We start from the raw sequence: 23,947 nt of genomic DNA, 5'->3' as shown, positions 1-23,947 counted from the left end.
AGATGAGTTCAAATTACAAATTTTTTTGGTGGAAAATTTGGGTAACTAGGAGAACGTAACATACATTGAGGGCCTCATGATCCTCAAGGAGACTAAGGAGACTAACAAAACCTACAATTTTTTTTTGGTGGAAAATTTGGATAACTCGCAGAACCTAACATACATTGAGGGCCTCGTGATCCTCAGGGAGTCCTCGTGATCCTCCAGGAGACTAAAGAGACTAACAAAACCTAACATTGTGGACATCAAGAAAATTTGTCCTTGTGACCATCAAGGATATTTGTCCTTGTGATCTCACAATTTATGAGGCACTTAGCAATGAATATTTGTCCTCGTGATCATCAAGGATATTTGTCCTCATGATCTCACAATCTACGAGACACTTAGCAATGAGAGTGATCATCAAGGATATTTGTCCTTGTGATTTCACAAAGATCACAATTTGCGAGGCACTTAGCAATGAGAGTGATCATCAAGGATATTTGTCCTCATGATCTCACAATCTACGAGGAACTTAGCAATGAAGATTTGTCCTCATGATCATCAAGGATATTTGTCCTCGTGATCTCACGATCTGCAAGATACTTAGCAATGAGAGTGATCATCAAGGATAATTTGTCCTCATGATCATCAAGGATATTTGTCCTCGTGATCTCACAATTTACGAGGCACTTAGCAATGAGAGTGATCATCAAGGATATTTGTCCTCATGATCTCACAAAGATCACAATTTACGTGGCACTTAGAAAATCTCGAGGCACTTAGCAATGAGAGTGATCATCAAGGATATTTGTCCTCGTGAACTCACAATCTGCGAGGCACTTAGAAATGAAGTTTGTCCTCGTGATCATCAAGGATATTTGTCCTTGTGATCTCACAATCTGTGAGGCACTTAGCAATGAGAATGATCATCAAGGATATGTGTCCTTGTGATCTCACAAAGATCACGCTTGTGAGGCACTTAGTAACGAGAGTGATCATGAAGGATATTTGCAATGAGAGTGATCATCAAGGATATTTGTCCTTGTGATCTCATAAAGATCTCACAAAGATCATAATTTGTGAGGCACTTAGTAATGAGAGTGACCATCAAGGATATTTGTTCTAGTGATCTCACAAAGATCATAATTTGCGAGGCACTTAGTAATGTGAGTGAGCATTAAGGATATTTGTCCTCATGATCTCACAATTTGTGAGGCACTTAGCAATGAAAACTCACAGGGGAGCATCATAACAAATTCATTATAACAACATTTATCAAGAAATTATAATTCATCGTGTCGCTTGAGGGAATTTGAACAAAGGTGGGGAGGATAACAACCATTCCACCCAACAACCCTAGAAAATCCGAGTGGTGAGAGAGAAAGAGAAAGAGAAAGAGAGAGAATTAGTTTTTTATCAATAGTTTTCAAATTATTACATGTCAACATCCCCTCAAAATGGAAAGTTAAATTATAAGAAAATTTTAAATTTAAATTACTATATATATATATATATATATATATATATATATTATTTCTTATGGATATTGAAATATTTTATTTATAGATTTTTATTAATATAGTTTTTGTTTTACATATTACATATCAACTTAATATATAATAAATTACATATCATATAATATCAATACTATCAATATTGTTATTTTAGCATGTCATTTGTTCTCTCCTTATTAAGTAGTTAAGACATAAGATATATCTCTAGTATTGAAATGTAAATTAATTTTTTTTTACTTCCAATAACTTTACCTTTCTATAGAAAGTTGATATAAACTTAAAATAGAAATTGAATTAGTTTAATTATAATTAACATTAAAAAAATTATTACTACTTTTAATTTGTTAATATAAATATTACTTTATTATTTTAAAATTTGTTAATATAAATATTCATCATTCCCCTCCTAGATTGTAAAGCGTCTCTAGCTACAACATCTAAATAAGATCACATTTTCAATTAAAGAAAAACAAACCATAATTTCTCTTTTATATTTCAAATGAAGTTTACATATCCATATGTTAATTATAAATGAAAGTTTTATATCCATATATTAATTATTATATGTTTAATAAATGAGATGTCAAAATAAATGTTTACTACATATAAATTTATATTTAATTTGCACTTCTTCGTGTATTTAATAAATTGAAAATGAAAATATATATATATATATATATATATATATATATATATATATATATATAAATTGTAATTGATTTTGTTTTGTTTCAGTAAAATGAATTATTTAAACTAGATTATTAATAAATTTGTAATGTGCTTTAATACTAAATAATATAATATAATATTAAATAAATAATAAACAATAAATAGTAATAGTAAATAAATAATAAATAATAATAAATTAATAAATTAATTACATGTTCTAAATAAATATAAATAAAAATAAACATAAAAATTGTAAAAATCAGTAAAGCTATGAAAAAGTAAAAACAAAAGAAATGAAACAAGAAAGCAACAAAAATCAGTAAAGTTATCAAAAAGTAAAAACAAAAGAAATAAAACAAGGAAGCAGTAAATATCAGTAAAGCTATCAAAAAGTAAAAACAAAAGAAATAAAACAAGAAAGTAGTAAGTTGTATGTTGACACATGGAGGGTGTGCATGTGGTTCTTCTTCCAAGGTTTGCTCTATTTAAGAGATGGTGAGGAAGATGAGAGGCATTCCATCATCCATTCTCTGGGAGAATAGTGTTAGGAGACAAAGGATACCCTGAAAGTAATACGTTGATTGAGGGCTTGGGGGTGGCCAGTTGTAGCAAGATTTTTTGCAATTGAGCCTATGGTTGGGTGGAGAGTCGTCCCCAAGACTTTGTTTCAATTAACAGAATTCAACTAGCATTCAACTAGCGTTCCACAGGTAAGTTGTCTCTACTCACATTTTTTTTTGAAATTTAATGTTAACTAGTTGATAAATTGTGTGTTGATTATAAATATCATGATTAATCTAATTAATTACATGTTTTTATTATTTAAACTTTATGATACATCTAAATCGTACACTATGATTTCAGTTTAGTTTAATTAGCTGTTATGATGTTGAGTATAATGTTACATATGGTATCAAATCTTAGGTTCAACTCTTAGGGCCTATAGACATTTTAATGTAGAAAGCTTCGATCTAATGATTTAATGAAAATTATATGTTAAGCCTAAGGTTGATCATTTAATATATGATTTTAGAAGAACAGTAGCCTACTCTTCTATCATGTCCTGCGCCAAAGAAAAAGCCTTATACTCATTTTTGGTAAAGGCTTTTGCTTTGGCACAAGACATAATAGAAGACTAGGCTACCATTCTTCTAAAATCATATATTAAATGATCAACCTTCGGCTTAACATCTGATTTTCATTAAATTATTTAGATCGAATTTTTCTACATTAAAATGTCTATAGGCCCTAAGAGTGAACCTAAGATCTGATACCATATGTAACATTATACTCAACATCATAACAGTTAATTAAACTAAACTGAAATCATAGTGTACAATTTAGATGTATCATAGAGTTTAAACAATAAAACATGATTTAAATGCTCCATAAAAGTGTCTTCCTTAGCTAAGTAAGCACTACTAATTAGTTCACCACACATTTTAATCAACTAAATAAGGAAAGTCATTAAAAATAACCTCTGCATATTCCCAAGTAGCTGAACCTGGGCTATATTGGTCCCATTGGACCTTGACTTGCTCAAACTCACAGTTCCTGAGTCGACGAACCCAGTGGTCCAGTACACAGAATGGTTCAACTTGAAGGATTCCCTCCTCGGAAACCTACAATTTTTCAAATTTCAAAACATGGGATGGGTTGGGTACATATTTTCTAAGCATAGAAACATGAAACACATTATGCATCCTTCTTAAATGGAATGGTAGCTCGAGCTTATAAGCAACTGCTCCAATCCTCTCTAGGATCGTGAACGGCTCGACAAATCTAGGGGACAACTTTGTTCCCTTACCAATCCTAAAGGGACTTTTAAAGGGTTTGATTCTAATAAAAACTTGGCTTCCTTCCTCAAAGTTTCTATCAATTTTCTTTGCATCAGCATAACTTTTTTGGCGATCCCTGGCTTCTTTTAATCTCCGCTTAATTGTGGCCATTTGTTCTTCCATTTCTTGGATCATTTCAGGTCCCAACATGACTTGATCCTCTAATCGATCCCAACTTAATGGAGTACGACATGGTCTTCCATACAAGATTTCAAAGGGAGATGCCTAAATTGAACTGTGATAACTATTGTTGTATGCAAATTCCACTAAGGGAAGGTATTTCTCCCATTGGTTTTGTTGATCCATGACATACATTCTTAGCATGTCCTCTAATACTTGGTTTACTCTTTCTATTTGCCCATTTGTCTCTAGGTGATATGTTGTACTGAAGTTTAGTTGTGTTCCCATAGATTGTAATAGAATTTTCCAAAATCTGGAAGTAAAACGTGTGTCTTTGTCAGACATTATCTTTCTAGGCACTCCATGAAGGTGAATTATTTCTTTTAGGAAAAATTGAGCGATAGTTGATGCTTCAAAGGTGGTCTTAACTGGAATGAAGTGAGCACTCTTAGTTAATTTATCAACAACAACCATAATGTAGTCATGTCTTTGGGATGTCATAGGTAAGCCTCCAATAAAATCCAGCGTAACAACTTCCCACTTAGTTTCTGGTATATCATGGGGTTGTAGAAGACCTGCCGGGTGACGATGTTCAACTTTAACCTGTTGACATTCTAAACATTGGGCGACAATCTTTGCTATATCCTTTTTCATTCCAGTCCAGAAAAATAGTAAAAATCAGTAAAGCTATGAAAAAGTAAAAACAAAAGAAATAAAACAAGAAAGCAGTAAAAATCAATAAAGCTATCAAAAAGTAAAAACAAAAGAAATAAAACAAGAAAGAAGTAAGTTGTATTTTGACACATGGAGGGTGTGCATGTGGTTCCCCTTCCAAGGTTTGCTCTATTTAAGAGATGGTGAGGAAGATGAGAGGCATTCCATCATTCCATGATTCCATCATCCATTCTCTGTGAGAATATACCCTGGCAATAGTACATTGATTGAGGGCTCGGGGGGTGGCCAATTGTAGCAAGATTTTGTGCAACTGAGCATACAGTTGGGTGGAGAGTTGTCCCAAAGACTTTGTTGCAGTTAACAGATTTCAACTAACGTTCAAGTAGCGTTCCATGGGTAAGTTGTCTCTACTCACATTTTTTTTTAAATTTAATGTTAATTAGTTGATAAATTGTGTGTTGATTATAAATAGCATGATTAATCTAATTAATTACATGTTTTTATTGTTTTTACTTTTTGATAGCTTTACTGATTTTTACTATTTTTCTTCTTATTTTTATTTATATTTATTTAGAGCATGTAATTAATTTATTAATTTATTATTATTTATTTAATATTATATTATTTATTATTTATTATTTATTATTTATTATTAAGGGACATTACAAAAATTTATGAATTTTACAAGGTAATAATAATAATATAATATTAAGGTCATGATTAAGCTAGACGTCAAATTGGTGTTTAAGATATTGTTTTCTATATGACAAAGGGTTCACTCTCATGACGACTAGATCTTCTTTTTTATATGACAAAGGGTTAACTTCCATGGTAACTACTACTAGCCTAGATCCATCATAACTCTCGATCTATGAAGCACTAAGAGAGATCAAATATCTCAAGGTGAAAAATAATTTATGAGTGCAAAAATTGAGGAAAGGTTTGCACCTCAAAAGATTTGATCTCCCTTTGTGCTTGACAGATATGGAATTAACATGGATATAGGTTGGTTTATATATATATAAAAGAAAGAAATATTTTTAATTTTAATTATGCATTTATTAATAAAATTAATATATATATATATATATATATATATATATATATATATATATATACATATATATATATATATATATATACATATATATATATATATATATATATATATATATATATATATATATATATATATATATATACATATATATATATATATATGTTTTCATCATATAAATATGAATTATTTTAATTTTAATTTATTTTAATGTTATATGCATATTATGATTTTTTTTTGGAATTTTTTTGTAACTTTGTTAATAAAAACAAAATGAAATACAATAATTTATATTGAAATTATTAAATATATCTCCTCAATGGGGTGAAAGATTCGGAAAGCCTTGGGAACGATGTGGGTTCCTACCACTCCACTAAACCTCTTGTCAACTAGAAGAGGTAGTATAACAACCTTCTACCATGTAGTCTCGTGTCGCATTAAAATAACTTTAGCGGTGAGTTGATGTATTCGGGGGAAGGCATCATGCTTGTATTTATTGAAATTGGTGAACCAGTTAGGGAGTACTGCATGTCAGCTCCATGGTTTTGAAGGTGATATGGGATGCAAGGTCAATAGAGGATGACATGTTCTCTTACAGAACAAGGCGAAGATCTAGAAGTTGTAGAGAGACTGGGAGTAGGGACACGAAGAGTTAGCTTTGGTGGTGGGTGTGGCAATCTTCAAGGAATGTTGGTTTATCGGCTTCACATTTTGGGCCCCGACATCATATACTACAATTTATCTTCATCTTCTATATTTTGTGAGTTAGAACTGTACCTTGCGGCCTATTGTGTGTTATACTTCCCACTATAATTGTCCTCGACTTCCTTGGCTCAGCGAGAGGTATAGCATTCTATTTTTCTAGCTTGGTTTCCTTATTCATCTCATAGAGTTTTTGAGTGCTTCCTCTATCTGTGGGGGTGCTATATTTTAAAAATTTACTCTAGTGGCACTCTCTATCTTTTTGGGCTCACATTTCCATGCCATTTTTGTAGTGGTGGTGGTTTGAGAAGCTCGTCTAGAGAATGCCAGGGAAATTCATTCCCTGGGCCTGTCGACCTAGAGGTGGGATACCTTGAGTTAAATCAACCTAGGTGGGGGTATTTCTTCATATCTGAAAATATTTTGTGTTTATTGGGTTTGTTTAGTGATGTGTTGATCATTCTAGGGTCAAATCTAGGGGCTTCAATTTTGTAACTTGTTTAAGATCTTGGGCTTACTTGGTTGATTGAGTGTTGTTATCCTTTGGGAGTTAGAGGTATAGGTGTGGGAGGTCTCGTCCCTTCTTTTGGTGTTAACTAATTATCATGGATCGATCCCACTAGACATTCTCATTATGCAAGCACCATAGTGTATGGGTCTAGGGATTTGCTCCAACATCTACTAGGTGGGTCATTCGAAAAAAGAGCTATGAGTTAGGTTATTTTAGTTGGTAATTAGGTAGATATGCCACATTATCATGGGCAAGTGAGAAGGGGGGTGGGGGAGCATGGAAACCACGAAAGTCATAGTATGGGAGACCCATGCCATAGTGAGGTGGTTGACTAGCATCCGCCCAACTACCTAGCAGTGAATTTCAAGACCCTTCTTCAGAGACTCTTGATGGGTATCTCTATCATGTAACTCGACTTTTGGAACAACTCAACATGGCTCAACATGATGATCGAAATGTGGTCACTAGTTTCATGAATGATCTAGAGCATAATTAATGGAAAATGCAAGACCGCCTAGTCAACATTCAAGGAGGGAAGCGACATATACAAGAGAAGCTAAACCACTTTGAAGGAAGGGTGAACCATATGGAATAAAACTTTCATTGTGACTTTAGACCTCCTCCATCTCTAGGATTTTGATTTGGATTTATGAGGGAATGAAATTAAATGTAGATTTAAAAAAAAGCATAGAGATACAAAAAAAATATAACTTCAATTAATAATTAACAAAGTTAAAAATTGCTTACATGCAAATTGAAAGCAAACTAGCTCAGGCGATGGTAGCTTTTCTCTGAGAAGAGATGTGATTGGTAAATTCCTTCTGAATTAACTTACAATGAGTCCCTTAGGAATTTTTATCATCAATAAATAACGGAAAACCATAAAATTCCAAAAAACAAACCCTAGGAGATGAAGCACCAAAAGCTTGTCGACGCCACTAGGGTTAGATGGAATGTAACCTTCCCGAGGTCGTAACTTTGGCATACGATCTCCATTTGGCATGCATGATAGCCTGCTAGAAAGGCATATACAAGGAATTTTTTTTTATTTCAAATCTAGTCTATAGGCCTTGTAGTTTCCCATGTCACAAAAAATGTTGTTTAAGGCCTCCAAATGGCTCTCAAAGTTCAAGACCCAAAAAAATGCCAAACTTAGAAAATTGTCGAAATAGGAAATTAATTTGGAAATTAATAAATTGAAAGGATATAGTGTTTAGGGTCTAGGTGGAATAGGTGGGTGGCAACCAATATCAACCCAGATTAGTCCTCCCCCTTAGGAAGAAACTCTCCCCATTGTGTTGAGTGTGTCCATGAGATGGTGAAACTTTTGTTGAATTTTCTCCCTGGTGAGCTGCTTGACTTGGTGCGGGAGATGTCCAACTTTGACAACCCAATATAGATTGATTATTTATTGGTGAGAGATTTTAATATGTGTATTCATGATCCAATCAGTTATGGCTTGTTCAATGTAATTGGGATTGAGCTATGTTGGTGTCAGTTTCTCAACAAAGTATGATGTGTCAAACAATGGTGGAAAGTATAGTCCAGGGTGGTCCATATTGAATACAAGGTGTAGGACAAGGAATGGAATGATACTTGGCTCAAAATAATTTTCACCCATAACCTTGGTGATAGTGTAAGGCCCATATCAAAGTGATTGAGTCTTCTGATGGGCTCCACCAAGGCATTCCTTCTATAGATGCAACCACAACTTGTCATCTACTTGAAACTTATTTAGTACCCGATGTTGATGATGACATTGTTCATACTTAGAATTTGCTTTATACAAGATGTCATGAAACGTCTGGCGAATGTGTTAGATGTTTTAAATAAACCTAGTGGCTTTATTAGTTTCAGATTATACATGAGCATGTTTTTCATATGTAGTTGCAAGAGGCATGACAACATCAATCAGGCACAATGGTTGAAATCCTAGGCCCACTTGAAAAGGGTTGTGGCCAATTGAGATATGGAGAACTCTAGTATTGCTATTTTGTACATAGGGAAGACTCTCATCCCATGTATGTGAATGATTGGATTTATACATGGGTAGCATATGCATTATCACCATATTAACGGCCTTTGTCTATCAATCTGTCTGGGGATGGAATGAAGTTGAGTCGGTAATCTTGGTGTCTAGAAATAAAAAGAGGGTTGAATAGAATGGCTTAGGAACCCACTATATCAATTTTATATAACTCTCTATGGGATACCAAAATGTGCTTGAAATCATCCAAAGAAGAGTTTGGTAGTGTCTTCCACTGTGATACTCTTCTTGCAAGCAAAAAAATTTAACCATCTTAAAAAATATATCAACGACTAAAAATACATAATCATTAGCATTCATGGTAGAAGGAATGCCTGCCATATAATCCATGGTGATGGATTACCATGGCTAGCTAGGTGTAGGAAAAGGAATATACATGCCTTAATTCTTAATTTTTGGCTTGGTGATGGCACATGCAATGCAGGATTTGATATATTTTTCAACACCATGTTAGAGTTTTTGCTAATAAAAATACTTTTTTAGTACTACCATTATTTTGTCTATATGTCCTGTAACCCAACTGTAATGTTCCTCTAAAATTATTTTAGCGCACTTGATTGAATGAATAGAAAGGTGCCCCACGTAGCATAACAATGTGTCCTAGAGGTGGATGTGTGCTACTTGCCTTCAATCCATCAACTTGTGGTATGTGGTGGAGAATAGTGGTCAAGTTTGACAAAAGTCTCGTGCCCACAAAAGTTGAGAATAGTGGTCAATTTTGACAATCGGGGGCCAACGAAGGTAATCTGCAATGCTATCAATGATGTCCTTCTTGAGTTTAATGTTAAAATGAAATTGTTGCAGATATCTGGACCTTTTTTTGATGGTGATCGTTTTGAAAATTCCCTTATGTTTGTATAAACTAAAGAGGATGGTGATATATTTGGATGATCGTCTCCTTCCCCAAAATGTAATATTTCCATTGCCGAAAATCCTACAAAATGAAATATATATCATTATCATAGGTGGGGTATTTACGAATCATATCAGAGAGTATCTCACTGTGATAAGCCACAAGATTCCCTTGTTAGGAGAGAATTGCACCAATAACATAGTGAGAGGCATTCATCCCAGTTTCAAATGGTTGTTGTAGGTTTGGCAATGTGAGTATTGGGACAAAACAAACCCGATGTTTTATCTTGACAATTATGTACTATCGTGACTCAAACTAATTTATTTTTCACTTTGCCCTTGTGTTTATAGTGCTAGAAATCCATCAACCAAGGGGGTCTCCATGATGTGGAGTCCTAATTATACATCAAACCATTTGGAATAGTAGCCCCATCCAGAGTATCCACCCAGTTGCCATGTACTGTTATACATTTTTCTTGGATTTAGCCGTCAAAAAGAGAGAGAAGCATGTATGTGCCTATGCAAAAAGCAAGCGAGTGTGCCAAGGTAATAGTACCACTCTAGTATAGGTTCATATAATAAAAAGGTTTACTACCTAACATCAAGTAGAATAGTACACATAGATACGACAATTATTACAACCATTACAACATATATTTAGTTAGACAAGAACTAAAATAACCGAAATAGATCAAAAAATTTAGTAAAAGTGAAACCAAACATGAATCATAAATATTCATAGAACAGTCATAAAAATATTCACAATCCATGCATGAAAGCATGTTGACCATCAAGATTCAAGTATTAAGTAAAATTCAAGATACATGAATACAAAGAGCATCACTAGCTCCAATAGTGGAGCATTAGAGCCATGACTTTCTCCCCAAAAACACTAACTCTATCTCTATGATTCATTATGGGAGAAGCTAAAATTAAAATTCCTTTACTTATATAATGAGGGTGTATATATAACCAATGGGGTGATGCTTCACCTCCCTTGTGACCCTTTGACTACCCTTATGATGGTTTGGTTTCCTGTGACTTTTCAACTTTACATGACTCTTCATATTTTGTACATGTCCTTTGGACTTCCACTTTATGATACATTTTTGAATAATAAAGTAGATAATCCATAAGAATGATGTGACATATGATGACTCATGACATGACATGGCATGACACTACTGACAAGGACCATTCTTGTCGCTCCTTTGTCTTCAATAAGAGATGTGAAATGCTTCATCTTCATCAGAGATATGCTTTGTTCTTCATATCCACCCTCCAAAGGGTTCTAAATTAGATGGAGTCTTCATGTAGTCCCGATCTTTGATCTTGTGTTGTAATATAGTGTTCCTTCGTCTTCTCGCCTGATAATGATATTATCTCTTCAACTCCGTATGTGTCTTCTAGCATCGTTCTCTCCTCCTTTTCCTCCCTCATCATCCTGTCATGATAAGATAGGGTACCTGCAACTGGAAACCATTAATGAAAATAAAGCATCAGTATGAAAAGGCCCTAACCTAAGATCTTTCATTAACTCACCTATCAGGGCTAGAGTGGGGGACTAGTTGAGTTACTGGCTAACGGATTACGTAGTTCTAGAGGCCAAGGTCTGGTATTGAGGCTTGATAATGTGCAATGCTTAGTTTAGGATGGCTAGGTTCAAGAAATTTCACAGTTGAGGGGCTTAAGAGTTCAAGGCTAGGGATTGAGGCTTGAAAATTATCACTGCATAGTTCTGGGAGGAGAGAGGCCAACGAATTATGTAGTTGAGGGAATCAAGGACTTAGTCTAGAGGATTGAGCCTTAAGACTATGTAATGCATAGTTATAGAGGCATGATAAGAGGAATTGCACAGATGAGGGACTCAATGACTAAGACTGGAGGCTTGAGCATGGAGTTTCAAACTCTGTAGTTCTGGGAGGCATTGAGGCCAGGTGATTTCATGGTTTAAGAGTTCAAGGATAAGGTCTAAGAACTGAGATTGTGCAATACACAGTTCAATCGTGGTTGGAGGGCATGATTGTGTAGCTTTGTAGGTCAAGCTTTGGGTTTGTTTACTGAGATTGTGCAGTGCATCATCCTGGGAGGAAGGAAATGTGTATTGTACAATGTCAAGAGGTAAGGTTTCAACTTGAGGGTTGAGACTGTGCAATGCAAAGTTTAGGAAGTTTGGATGAGGCTAAGTTTCTTGGTTGGAATATTTTCCGAATTTGGCTATGTGTGGGATTTGTTAGTGCTTGAAATTTCACCTCAGGCTGAGAAAGGTAAACCTCAAGGCTACATCAAACCATTTAGCCTCGTAGCTAGCCCTACGGGGCAGGAGAAGGCTCTCTCCAGTCTATCTCGTAAAATATTCAATTAGGGAGATGACCAATAAAGTAACACTGATATTAGGCTAGTAAACTGATTAAAAAGGTTGATTTGGGGTTTTTTGGGTTTTTGGTGGCAAATTGAGGAATTGCAATTTTGGGTGCGGGGATTGGACACAGTTTCTGTAGGGGGTTCCTTGGGGCGAGGTAGGAAACAGTATTGATGCCTTAACTTGAGATGGATGATCAGGAATGAAAGATGAGGAGCTAAAGAGAGCAAACAATGACTTTGAATTCCCTTTAGACAGTAGAAAACATGGAAATTAAACAAATTTAAAAGCAGAGCATGGCTAGCATGAATTCATACTTTAACACTTCATTTGTTTAATGTGCAGCAGTAAAGAAAGGAAATGAATCACATAAAAAATCTTACAAGAACATTGAGAAACACACCATCAACACATGAGTCCACAAGAATCCCAAAGATGACTACAAAACCCTGGTCTTCCTTAGCCAAAAATTGCAGAGATACAGTGAAAATATACAATGATAGCTTCTCCCTCAAGAGTCCAACCTTCCAACCCTTGAAAATGATTAAGAAAATACATAATATAGAAAAGCCAACCTCTTCCCTTGCCTCTAGGGGTCGAGCTCATCCTTCTAGGATCTATTTCAACTAATTCTAAACTGAGCACTAAAATCTAGGCAGTCAAAACAACTTGCCTCTATAAGCTAGGAAACCAATCCATTCATTAAATATTTACCCTTGACATGAATGAATCTTCTAGAAGTGTTAAACAAGAGTAAAAGTGTCTTAGAGTTACAAAAATTACATCAAAGATAATCATCTTCAACCCCAAAAAGTCAAACTGAGTCAAATCTGCGTTTTCTGGGCTGTACAGTGCAATCTGGCAAAAAACTGCCTGACAGGTCGCGCCCCCTGCCTGACGGGTCGCGCCCCTTTGGAGCACTGTTTGAGGCACTTTCAGGTGGCCAAATTGCGAAACAGTGGGCTTGTTGGAAAGATCTGTGAGTCTACTTTCCAACCCAACGGGAACTTTTGAATTTGGAGGTTATTTGCCCTGTCAAAACTTAATTCTCCCAAGACTGGTTTCTGCAACTCAAAAAGGGGCAGAAAGTCAAATTTTGCATGTATTTTGACCTTCTGGAGGCCCAAAACTCCATAAAAACTCAAGTCCATCCATAGGCATATGTAACTTTTCATGAAAAATGTAGAAATGCTGAGTTTTTGCAAAAAGGAGTTGCCATGACAAAGGGTCGCATCGGGGGTGAGACCCGTTAAAGAGCCAAAACCTGTAAATTACCAAAAAATGCCAAAATTACCCAAAATTCTCAAAAAATTTTGGGATTTGAGCTGTGGCTAGGCTATTGAGTGCCATGATCTTTGAGTGAAGCCTCAGCCAAGATACGGAGGGGATTTGACCTCTTTCTCCGTTTTAGAGCCTCGGTCAACCGCCTTTGAAACATCTTCATTTTGGCCTTGCACACATGCATTCTTGCCCAGTAATGGTTTTTCATGTTCCTCAGCAATATATTCTCTTGGTTGGCCTTAGCCAATAGCCTCTCCAAGTGTGCGTTCTCCTGAATGAGCATAGACTCTCGGTCAGCGGGCAATGGATCACCGGGTCTTCTTCAGTTCAAGACTCGGTCACTACAAATCCTCCATAACTCATCAAGTGCCTGCTCATCTTCCAACGGTTTGTTGCGCTGCTCAAGGTAGGTGATGGTCCATTGTGCACCCTCTAGTCTCCTCTAAACCTCAACCTCTGACACTGATGCTTGGTCATCACTCTGCTCATATGTTTCGGTTTCTGACATGTTTGAGGAGCAGAGTGGACAAAATGTACTGCTGTTTCTGCTTGTAAAAGTGCTGAACTCTATGCTGTTTCAAGGGGACAATGACATGAGGGAAATGTTAGGGGAGGGACCTCTTGAACAAGGAATTGGGAATATATGAATAACAGGGAATTTAGGGAATACATTGCAAACAAATATTTGCATATATACAGGCATACATGTACATAACAAGGATATAGGGAATCATTTATAAAATCACTGCATATAGGAATACATGTATAAACAGTGAACATAAGGGAATACATGTATGTAACAAGGGGACATTTGGAAACTTATTTACAAAAGCTTTCACATATTCGCCAAGAAATTTTTATGTTTATAGCATGCATATGGTGAAGCAAGAGTAGGGTTTGAGTTTTTGATGCTTTGGGAGGGGGAAAGGGTTTGCAATTATTTACAACATAGCATGGGGAAAATAGATATGAATGCAAATATGAGTAAAAAGGGAAGGAGGGAAACAATTTACCAAGGGGAATACCTTGAAACAACACAAACCCTAGCACATTTACACATTAACAATGCAGCCATATAGTGTCTTTTCACTTGCATGATTTGAGGTTAAAACACAAGCATGAGGGCTTACATTCATAACCAACCACCAAAATGATGTGTAGAGAGCCTACCTTGAACAAATTTAACAACTTGTGGTTCCTTGGCAGCTCACTGGCAAAGTTCTGTGGAGAAATCCCCAACGGGTCGCGCGCCCCTGACGGGTCGCGCCAGTGTAATTTTTGCACTGGCAGAGGGTGCCTGACGGGTCGCGCGCCTCTGACAGGTCACGCGCCTTTTAGGAGGCTTTTCGAGGCCTTCCCAGTGTCAGAATCAGATGTAGAATAGCTCGTTGGAATGGTCTTTGAGTCGAATTTCCAGCTCAACTGGAAGTTTTCAATTTGGAGTTGATTTGACATGTCAAAAATCAAATCTCCCAAGACTGGTCAAAAAGTGCCAAATGAGGCTGCCTCAAGGAAGAGTGTTGTTGCAGTCAACTTTTGAATGCCTTACTCAACCCCAAATTGATCTCATGATAGCTCATTGGAAAGCTCTTTGTGTCTAGTTATCATTTTACCCATCAAAAAAATCATTTGGCCAACCCAGCTAGGCGAAAACTTGATTTTCCCAAGGTCACTCCAGAGGTGTCTTTGATTCTCCTGAGGCAACGAAATTCTTGACATTTCTCTCAAACCATAACACCTGTGCAAAAAGTGAAAGAGTTTTTTCTTCTTTGGCATGTTGTGGACAAAAATATCTCTCAGTTTTCCAAAATTCATCTTTTATTGCTCTATAACATCATTTGAGTGCGACTTGTCCCGATCTGTGAAACAAGGGATTTTGTCGAAATGAAGCGAAATGAAGTGGATAGGGGGCTTCTAAATTCTTGGGGAAATTTTTGGGAGTGGGGAGGGATGTTAGGAAGCAGGGGAAAGTGGAATATTAGAGATTGAGTGAGGGGAAGGGGTCCAAAAGGGCAAAACACAGGCCAAACCTAGAAAATTGCCAGGTTGTAGCTAGAAACTAGGGTTTGTGCAAAAATGAGGAATTTGGCGGATCTAAGCGATGGGAAGTGTTTGATAAGGTATTTTAAGGATAGGGGAAGGTGTATGAACATCAGGAAACAAGTTTTGCCAATGATTTGACCGTCCAATAGATATTGTCGTCAAAACCCTAGGAGAGGGAAATGACCTTGCCTAGGTGCAACTGAAGCATGAACAAGATGTAAAACGACTCATTAGACACTGACATGATAATGAAAACCCTATGAATGATGATAGACTCAGCTGAATGATGACATGGACTGACATTTGGGCAAACCCTAGACCTAATGCCTAGTGACCAAATTTTGCTTGAAGACTCACTGAAATGACAAAATTTGACCTTGACAATTCAAAATCACTTTGTAAGAGCATATTTGATCACTGGAGGAAGGCTGGAAAGACTGACACTAACATTGGCTCCAATGGGGATGGTAGCTCATTGGAGGTGCCAAGAACCTTAGACCTCTGGGAGAGCAGACCAGTGCCTTACAATCATTGGGCAATGGAGTCATTATTTTGAACAGAGAACTCAAAACCTTTGACACATTTATTGAATGAAAACTTGACTAAAAAGTGACTGAAACTTAACTGAAGCTTGACTCAAACCGACTCGATGGCAAACTGAAATAACTTGAAAAAACTCACTCAATAGACCAAACACAAATGACTCATGACTGACTTAACTAAAACAAGAGAAGGGCAGCAGTCCATCAAGATGTGAAATCATGATGACAACCACCGGTGTTTCTTACAAGAGTATATACATCAAACTATATCAAAATGCCAATGCAACCAATCAAGCAGATTCCTTCTTGATTGATTCTCCTGATTAGATCTTCTGGTCAACAATACAAACCTATCACTGGGCATCCAAAAACATAGTTGACCATATTCTCCTTCATCACTGAATACTGCAATAAACACTATCACTGCTGGCTGCAACAAATCTGCCATTGGATCCTGGAAAACATGAAGACTTGACATTGCCACCTCCTGCTGAAAGAACAAGGTATCCTTTGCTTCAAATTCTGATATGCCTTCATCATGTGCTTCGGAAAGAGTATGTTCCTGGTCCTCAAAAAATTCTGAACAAGTAGATGAGCAGATCTCCTCTTGAAATAACATTTCAAAACATGAGACATATGAGGAAGAATCTGAAATGGAATCCTGAATGTTTTGATCTTCTGTAGTTTGAATATATGGTAAGTCATCATCATATGATATGATAGCCAGATTATCAAGTTTGTGAAGGAAAACATTATCTGTTTGCTGATCTACTTGACAATCATCTTCTTCAATAGAGGAAGAAGTTTCCCCAACACTTTCCTGATTATGTGTGCACTGCCAATTTTATTTAGCTTGGGTTGTAGCATGACCTTTCAAAAGCTGATCTATCTCCTCTTCAGACAAAGGAGATAAGACTTTCTGTTTCCCTTTGCTCAAACAAGTCTTGTCTTCTTGAAATAACATTTCAAAACATGAAAAATCTGAATGACAGTCTTTCAAAAGATAATCATCTTCAACCCCAAAAAGTCAAACTGAGTCAAATCTGCGTTTTCTGGGTTGTAGAGTGCAATCTGGCAAAAAAGAAAGGAAATGAATCACATAACAGTATGTTAGCGCTTTAAATTTCACCTCAGGCTGAGAGAGGTAAACCTCAAGGCTACATCAAACAATTTAGCCTCGTAGCTAGCCCTACGGGACAGGAGAAGGCTCTCTCCAATCTATCTCGTAAAATCTTCAATTAGGGAGATGACCAATAAAGTAACACTGATATTAGGCTAGTAAACTGGTTAAAATGGTGGATTTGGGGTTTTTTGGGTTTTTGGTGGCAAATTGAAGAATTGCAATTTTGGGTGCGGGGATTGGACACAGTTTCTGCAGGGGGTTCCTTGGGGCGAGGTAGGAAACAGTATTGATGCCTTAACATGAGACGGATGATCAGGAATGAAAGATGAGGAGCTAAAGAGAGCAAACAATGACTTTGAATTCCCTTTAGACAGTAGAAAACATGGAAATTAAACAAATTTAAAAGCAGAGCATGGCTAGCATGAATTCATACTTTAACACTTCATTTGTTTAATGTGCAGCAGTAAAGAAAGGAAATGAATCACATAAAAAAGCTTACAAGAACATTGAGAAACACACCATCAACACATGAGTCCACAAGAATCCCAAAGATGACTGCAAAACCCTGGTCTTCCTTAGCCAAAAATTGCAGAGATACAGTGAAAATATACAATGATAGCTTCTCCCTCAAGAGTCCAACCTTCCAACCGTTGAAAATGATTAAGAAAATACATAATATAGACAAGCCAACCTCTTCCCTTGCCTCTAGGGGTCGAGTTCATCCTTCTAGGAGCTGTTTCAACTAATTCTAAACTGAGCACTAAAATCTAGGCAGTCAAAACAACTTGCCTCTATAAGCTAGGAAACCAATCCATTCATTAAATATTTACCCTTGACATGAATGAATCTTTTAGAAGTGTTAAACAAGAGTAAAAGTGTCTGAGAGTTACAAAAATTACATCAAAGATAATCATCTTCAACCCCAAAAAGTCAAACTGAGTCAAATCTGCGTTTTCTGGGTTGTAGAGTGCAATCTGGCAAAAAACTGCCTAACAGGTCGCGCCCCCTGCCCGACGGGTCGCGCCCCTTTGGAGCTCTATTTGAGGCACTTTAAGGTGGCCAAATTGAGAAAAAGTGGGCTTGTTGGAACGCTCTGTGAGTCTACTTTCCAACCCAACTAGAATTTTTGAATTTGGAGGTCATTTGCCCTGTCAAAACGTAATTCTCCCAACATTGGTTTCTGCAACTCAAAAAGGGGCAGAAAGTCAAATTTTTCATGTATTTTGACCTTCTGGAGGCCCAAAACTCCATAAAAACTCAAGTCCATCCATAGGCATATGTAACTTTGCATGAAAAATCTAGAAATGCTGAGTTTTTGCAAAAAGGAGTTGCCATGACAAAGGGTCTCATCGGGGGTGAGACTCGTTAAAGAGCCAAAACCTGTAAATTACCAAAAAATGCCAAAATTACCCAAAATTCTCAAATTTTTTTTGGATTTGAGCTGTGGCTAGGCTATTAAGTTCCATGATATTTCAGTGAAGCCTCAGCTAAGATACGGAGGGGATTTGGCCTCTTTCTCCGTTTTAGAGCCTCGGTCAACCGCCTTTGAAACATCTTCATTTTGGCCTTGGACACATGCATTCTTGCCCAGTAATGGTTTTTCATGTTCCTCAACAATATCTTCTCTTGGTTGGCCTTAGCCAATAGCCTCTCCAAGTGTGCGTTCTCCTAAATGAGCATAGACTCTCGGTCAGTGGGCAATGGATCACCGGGTCTTCTTCGGTTCAAGACTCGGTCACTACAAATCCTCCATAACTCATCAAGTGCCTGCTCATCTTCCAACTATTTGTTGCGCTGCTCAAGGTAGGTGATGGTCCATTGTGCACCCTCTAGTCTCCTCTGTACCTCAACCTCTGACACTGATGCTTGGTCATCACTCTGCTCATATGTTTCGGTTTCTGACATGTTTGAGGAGCAGAGTGGACAAAATGTACTGTTGTTTCTGCTTGTAAAAGTGCTGAACTCTATGCTGTTTCAAGGGGACAATGACATGAGGGAAATGTTAGGGGAGGGACCTCTTGCACAAGGAATTGGGAATATATGAATAACAGGGAATTTAGGGAATACATTGCAAACAAACATTTGCATATATACAGGCATACATGTACATAACAAGGATATAGGGAATCATTTACAAAATCACTACATATAGGAATACATGTATAAACAGTGAACATAAGGGAATACATGTATGTAACAAGGGGACATTTGGAAACTTATTTACAAAACCTTTCACATATTCGCCAAGAAATTTTTATGTTTATAGCATGCATATGGTGAAGCAAGAGTAGGGTTTGAGTTTTTGATGCTTTGGGAGGGGGAAAGGGTTTGCAATTATTTACAACATAGCATGGGGAAAATAGATATGAATGCAAATATGAGTAAAAAGGGAAGGAGGGAAATAATTAACCAAGGGGAATACCTTGAAACAACAGAAACCCTAGCACATTTACACATTAACAATGCAGCCATATAGTGTCTTTTCACTTGCATGATTTGAGGTTAAAACACAAGCATGAGGGCTTACATTCATAACCAACCACCAAAATGATGTGTAGAGAGCCTACCTTGAACTAATTTAACAACTTGTGGTTCCTTGGCAGCTCACTGGCAAAGTTCTGTGGAGAAATCCCCAACGGGTCGCACGCCCCTGACGGGTCGCGCCAGTGTAATTTTTGCACTGGCAGAGGGTGCTTGACGGGTCGCGCGCCTTTGACGGGTCGTGCGCCTTTCAGGAGGCTTTTGAAGGCCGTCCCAGTGTCAGAATCAGGTACAGAATAGCTCGTTGGAAAGGTCATTGAGCATACTTTCCAATCCAACTAGAATTTTTTAATTTGGAGTTGATTTGTCCTGTCAAAAGGCAAATCTCCCAAGACTGGTCAAAACGTGCCAAATGAGGCTGCCTCAAGGAAGAGTGTTGTTGCAGTCAACTTTTGAATGCCTTCCTAAACCTAAAATTGAGCTCATGATAGCTCATTGGAAAGATATTTGTGTCTAGTTATCATTTTACCCATCAAGAAAATCATTTGGCCAACCAAGATATGAGAAAGCTTGATTTTCCCAAGGTCACTACAGAGGTGTCTTTGATTCTCCTGAGGCAACGAAATTCTTGACATTTATCTCAAACCGTGACACCTGTGCAAAAAGTGAAAGAGGTTTTTCTTCTTTGGCATGTTGTGGACAAAATAGTCTCTCCGTTTTCCAAAATTCATCTTTTATTGCTCTGGAACATCATTTGAGTGCGACTTGTCCCAATGTGTGAAACAAGGGATTTTGCCGAGATGAAGCGAAATGAAGGGGATAGGGGGCTTCTAAATTCTTGGGAAAATTTTTGGGAGTGGGGAGGGATGTTAGGAAGCAGGGAAAAGTGGAATCTCAGAGATTGAGCGAGCAGAAGGGGTCCAAAATGGCAAAACACAGGCCAAACCTAGAAAATTGCCAGGTTGTAGCTAGAAACTAGGGTTTGTGCAAAAATGAGGAATTTGGCGGATCTAAGGGATGGGAAGTGTTTGATAAGGTATTTTAAGGATAGGGGAAGGTGTATGAACATCAGGAAACAAGTTTTGCCGATGATTTGACCGTCCAAGAGATATTGTCGTCAAAACCCTAGGAGAGGGAAATGACCTTGCCTAGGTGCAACTGAAGCATGAACAAGATGTAAAATGACTCATTAGACACTGACATGATAATGAAAACCCTATGAATGATGATAGACTCAGCTGAATGATGACATGGACTGACATTTGGGCAAACCCTAGACCTAATTCCTAGTGACCAAATTTTGCTTGAAGACTCACTGAAATGACAAAATTTGACCTTGACACTTCAAAATCACTTTGTAAGAGCATATTTGATCACTGGAGGAAGGTTGGAAAGACTGACACTAACATTGGCTCCAGTGGGGATGGTAGCTCATTGGAGGTGCCAAGAACCTTAGACCTCTGGGAGAGCAGACCAGTGCCTTACAATCATTGGGCAATGGAGTCATTATTTTGAACGGAGAACACAAAACCTTTGACACATTTATTGAATGAAAACTTGACTAAAAAGTGACTGAAACTTAACTGAAGCTTGACTCAAACCGACTCGATGGAAAACTGAAATAACTTGTAAAAACTCACTCAATAGACCAAACACAAATGACTCATGACTGACTTAACTAAAACAAGAGAAGGGCAGCAGTCCATCAAGATGTGAAATCATGATGACAACCACCGGTGTTTCTTACAAGACTATATACATCAAACTATATCAAAATGCCAATGCAACCAATCAAGCAGATGCCTTCTTGATTGATTCTCCTGATTAGATCTTCTGGTCAACAATACAAACCTATCACTGGGCATCCAAAAACATAGTTGACCATATTCTCCTTCATCACTGAATACTGCAATAAACACTATCACTGCTGGCTGCAACAAATCTGCCATTGGATCCTGGAAAACATGAAGACTTGACATTGCCACCTCCTGCTGAAAGAACAAGGTATCCTTTGCTTCAAATTCTGATATGCCTTCATCATCTGCTTCGGAAAGAGTATGTTCCTGGTCCTCAAAAAATTCTGAACAAGTAGATGAGCAGATCTCCTCTTGAAATAACATTTCAAAACATGAGACATATGAGGAAGAATCTGAAATGGAATCCTGAATGTTTTGATCTTCTGTAGTTTGAATATATGGTAAGTCATCCTCATATGATATGATAGCTAGATTATCAAGTTTGTGAAGGAAAACATTATCTGTTTGCTGATCTACATGACAATCATCTTCTTCAACAGAGGAAGAAGTTTCCCCAACACTTTCCTGATTATGTGTGCACTGCCGATTTTCTTTAGCTTGGGTTGTAGCATGACCTTTCAAAAGCTGATCTATCTCCTCTTCAGACAAAGGAGATAAGACTTTCTGTTTCCCTTTGCTCAAACAAGTCTTGTCTTCTTGAAATAACATTTCAAAACATGAAAAATCTGAATGACAGTCCTGATCTTCTGAAACTTGGAAACATTGTTGATCATCTTCATATGACATGGCAATCAAACTATCCAAATTATGATTGAAAGAAGAGTTTTCACTTACTTGAACAAAGATCTCATCTTGCTGTTCATGAGCTGGTTGAATTACCTCCTCATGCATGCTGTGTTATGATGGCATAAGGACATTTGGATCAAGAACTTTGTCTATGATCTCAACAACAAAACTCTCCTTTTCAGGATTCGGCACAAGGTATGCTTGGTTATCACAATCTAAATGTAGTTCTGAAGTAGCTGACTGGACATTATCACACTCTACAATCAGCACTGGACTTACTTGCATGCTGCTGTCTTCTGTGGGCAGATCTGAAACAACATTTTCTCTTTCCTCATTTTCAGCCATATGGAAATCTTCAGCCTGCTGATCTTGACAAGTATCCTCTAAGATTTTTGTGTGCTGCTGAAACGGATTTTCATAGAGAGCCTCCATGATCTCTTCATCCATGAAATTATCATCTTCATAAAACTTCTCAAGGCTTTCAATAAAACTATAGGCATGCTTGCAGCAGTCTTGAACTAAATTTAATGATGGATAAGAGTCCTTATATCTTTCAATAAACAAGGCATGAAAATCTTTTAAATAGTAAATACAAGTAGGTGGCAAACTTTCATACCATGATTGGGCTTTACCTTCCAGAGTGGCCAAGAATATCTTCATCAAGCAATCTTCAGGAAAATTCACCTTCAACTTGCGAATATGCATATGAAATCTAACTAGATGTAAAGCAGCATCCTTCTTACCATCATCATTAAATATAGGCAGATTCCTTGACCAATCTACCTTTGGAATTTTATTTGGAAAACCGGGGATGTGATCTCGACTCAAGGGAGCATATCTTCTTGCAATCCGATCCATATTGAAAATCTCAAAGCTACTGATCTCTCTGCAGTGAAGTCACCATGAAGCATTGATCTTTGGATTTTTCAGTGAAGGAGTCACCAGTGAATGATTTCAGCCTTTCAAGTGTCTGATCGTTGTCCACCATCAACAATCAGATCTGAACTTGATACATGTACTGGGGTAAAATGCAAATGAAGTGGCCGTATTCACAAGCTCACGGAGATGGACTGAAGCAGCGTTTATCTACTTCCGCTTATGCAAAGCAAAAGCGTTTCGAAGGCTACCTGGCATAACTTCAGGCTCCGTCTAAGACTTGTGAAACAAACACATCAATCCACAAACAAGTTTGTTCTCCCCAGTATGGTCGCCAGTATGTTAGCGCTTGAAATTTCACCTCAGGCTGAGAAAGGTAAACCTCAAGGCTACATCAAACCATTTAGCCTCGTAGCTAGCCCTACGGGGCAGGAGAAGGCTCTCTCCGGTCTATCTCGTAAAATCTTCAATTAGGGAGATGACCAATAAAGTAACACTGATATTAGGCTAGTAAACTGATTAAAAAGGTGGATTTGGGGTTTTTTGGGTTTTTGGTGGCAAATTGAGGAATTGCAATTTTGGGTGCGGGGATTGGACACAGTTTCTGCAGGGGGTTCCTTGGGGCGAGGTAGGAAACAGTATTGATGCCTTAACTTGAGATGGATGATCAGGAATGAAAGATGAGGAGCTAAAGAGAGCAAACAATGACTTTGAATTCCCTTTAGACAG

The sequence above is a fragment of the Pinus tabuliformis genome, chromosome 1_1 (genome assembly GCF_031772625.1).
Source record: "Pinus tabuliformis cultivar Carrire ecotype Pingquan chromosome 1_1, CPIR1, whole genome shotgun sequence".
NCBI classification, from domain to species: Eukaryota; Viridiplantae; Streptophyta; class Pinopsida; order Pinales; family Pinaceae; genus Pinus; species Pinus tabuliformis.
The sequence above is the reverse complement of the archived record's forward strand: the minus strand, read 5'-3'. Positions refer to the sequence as shown.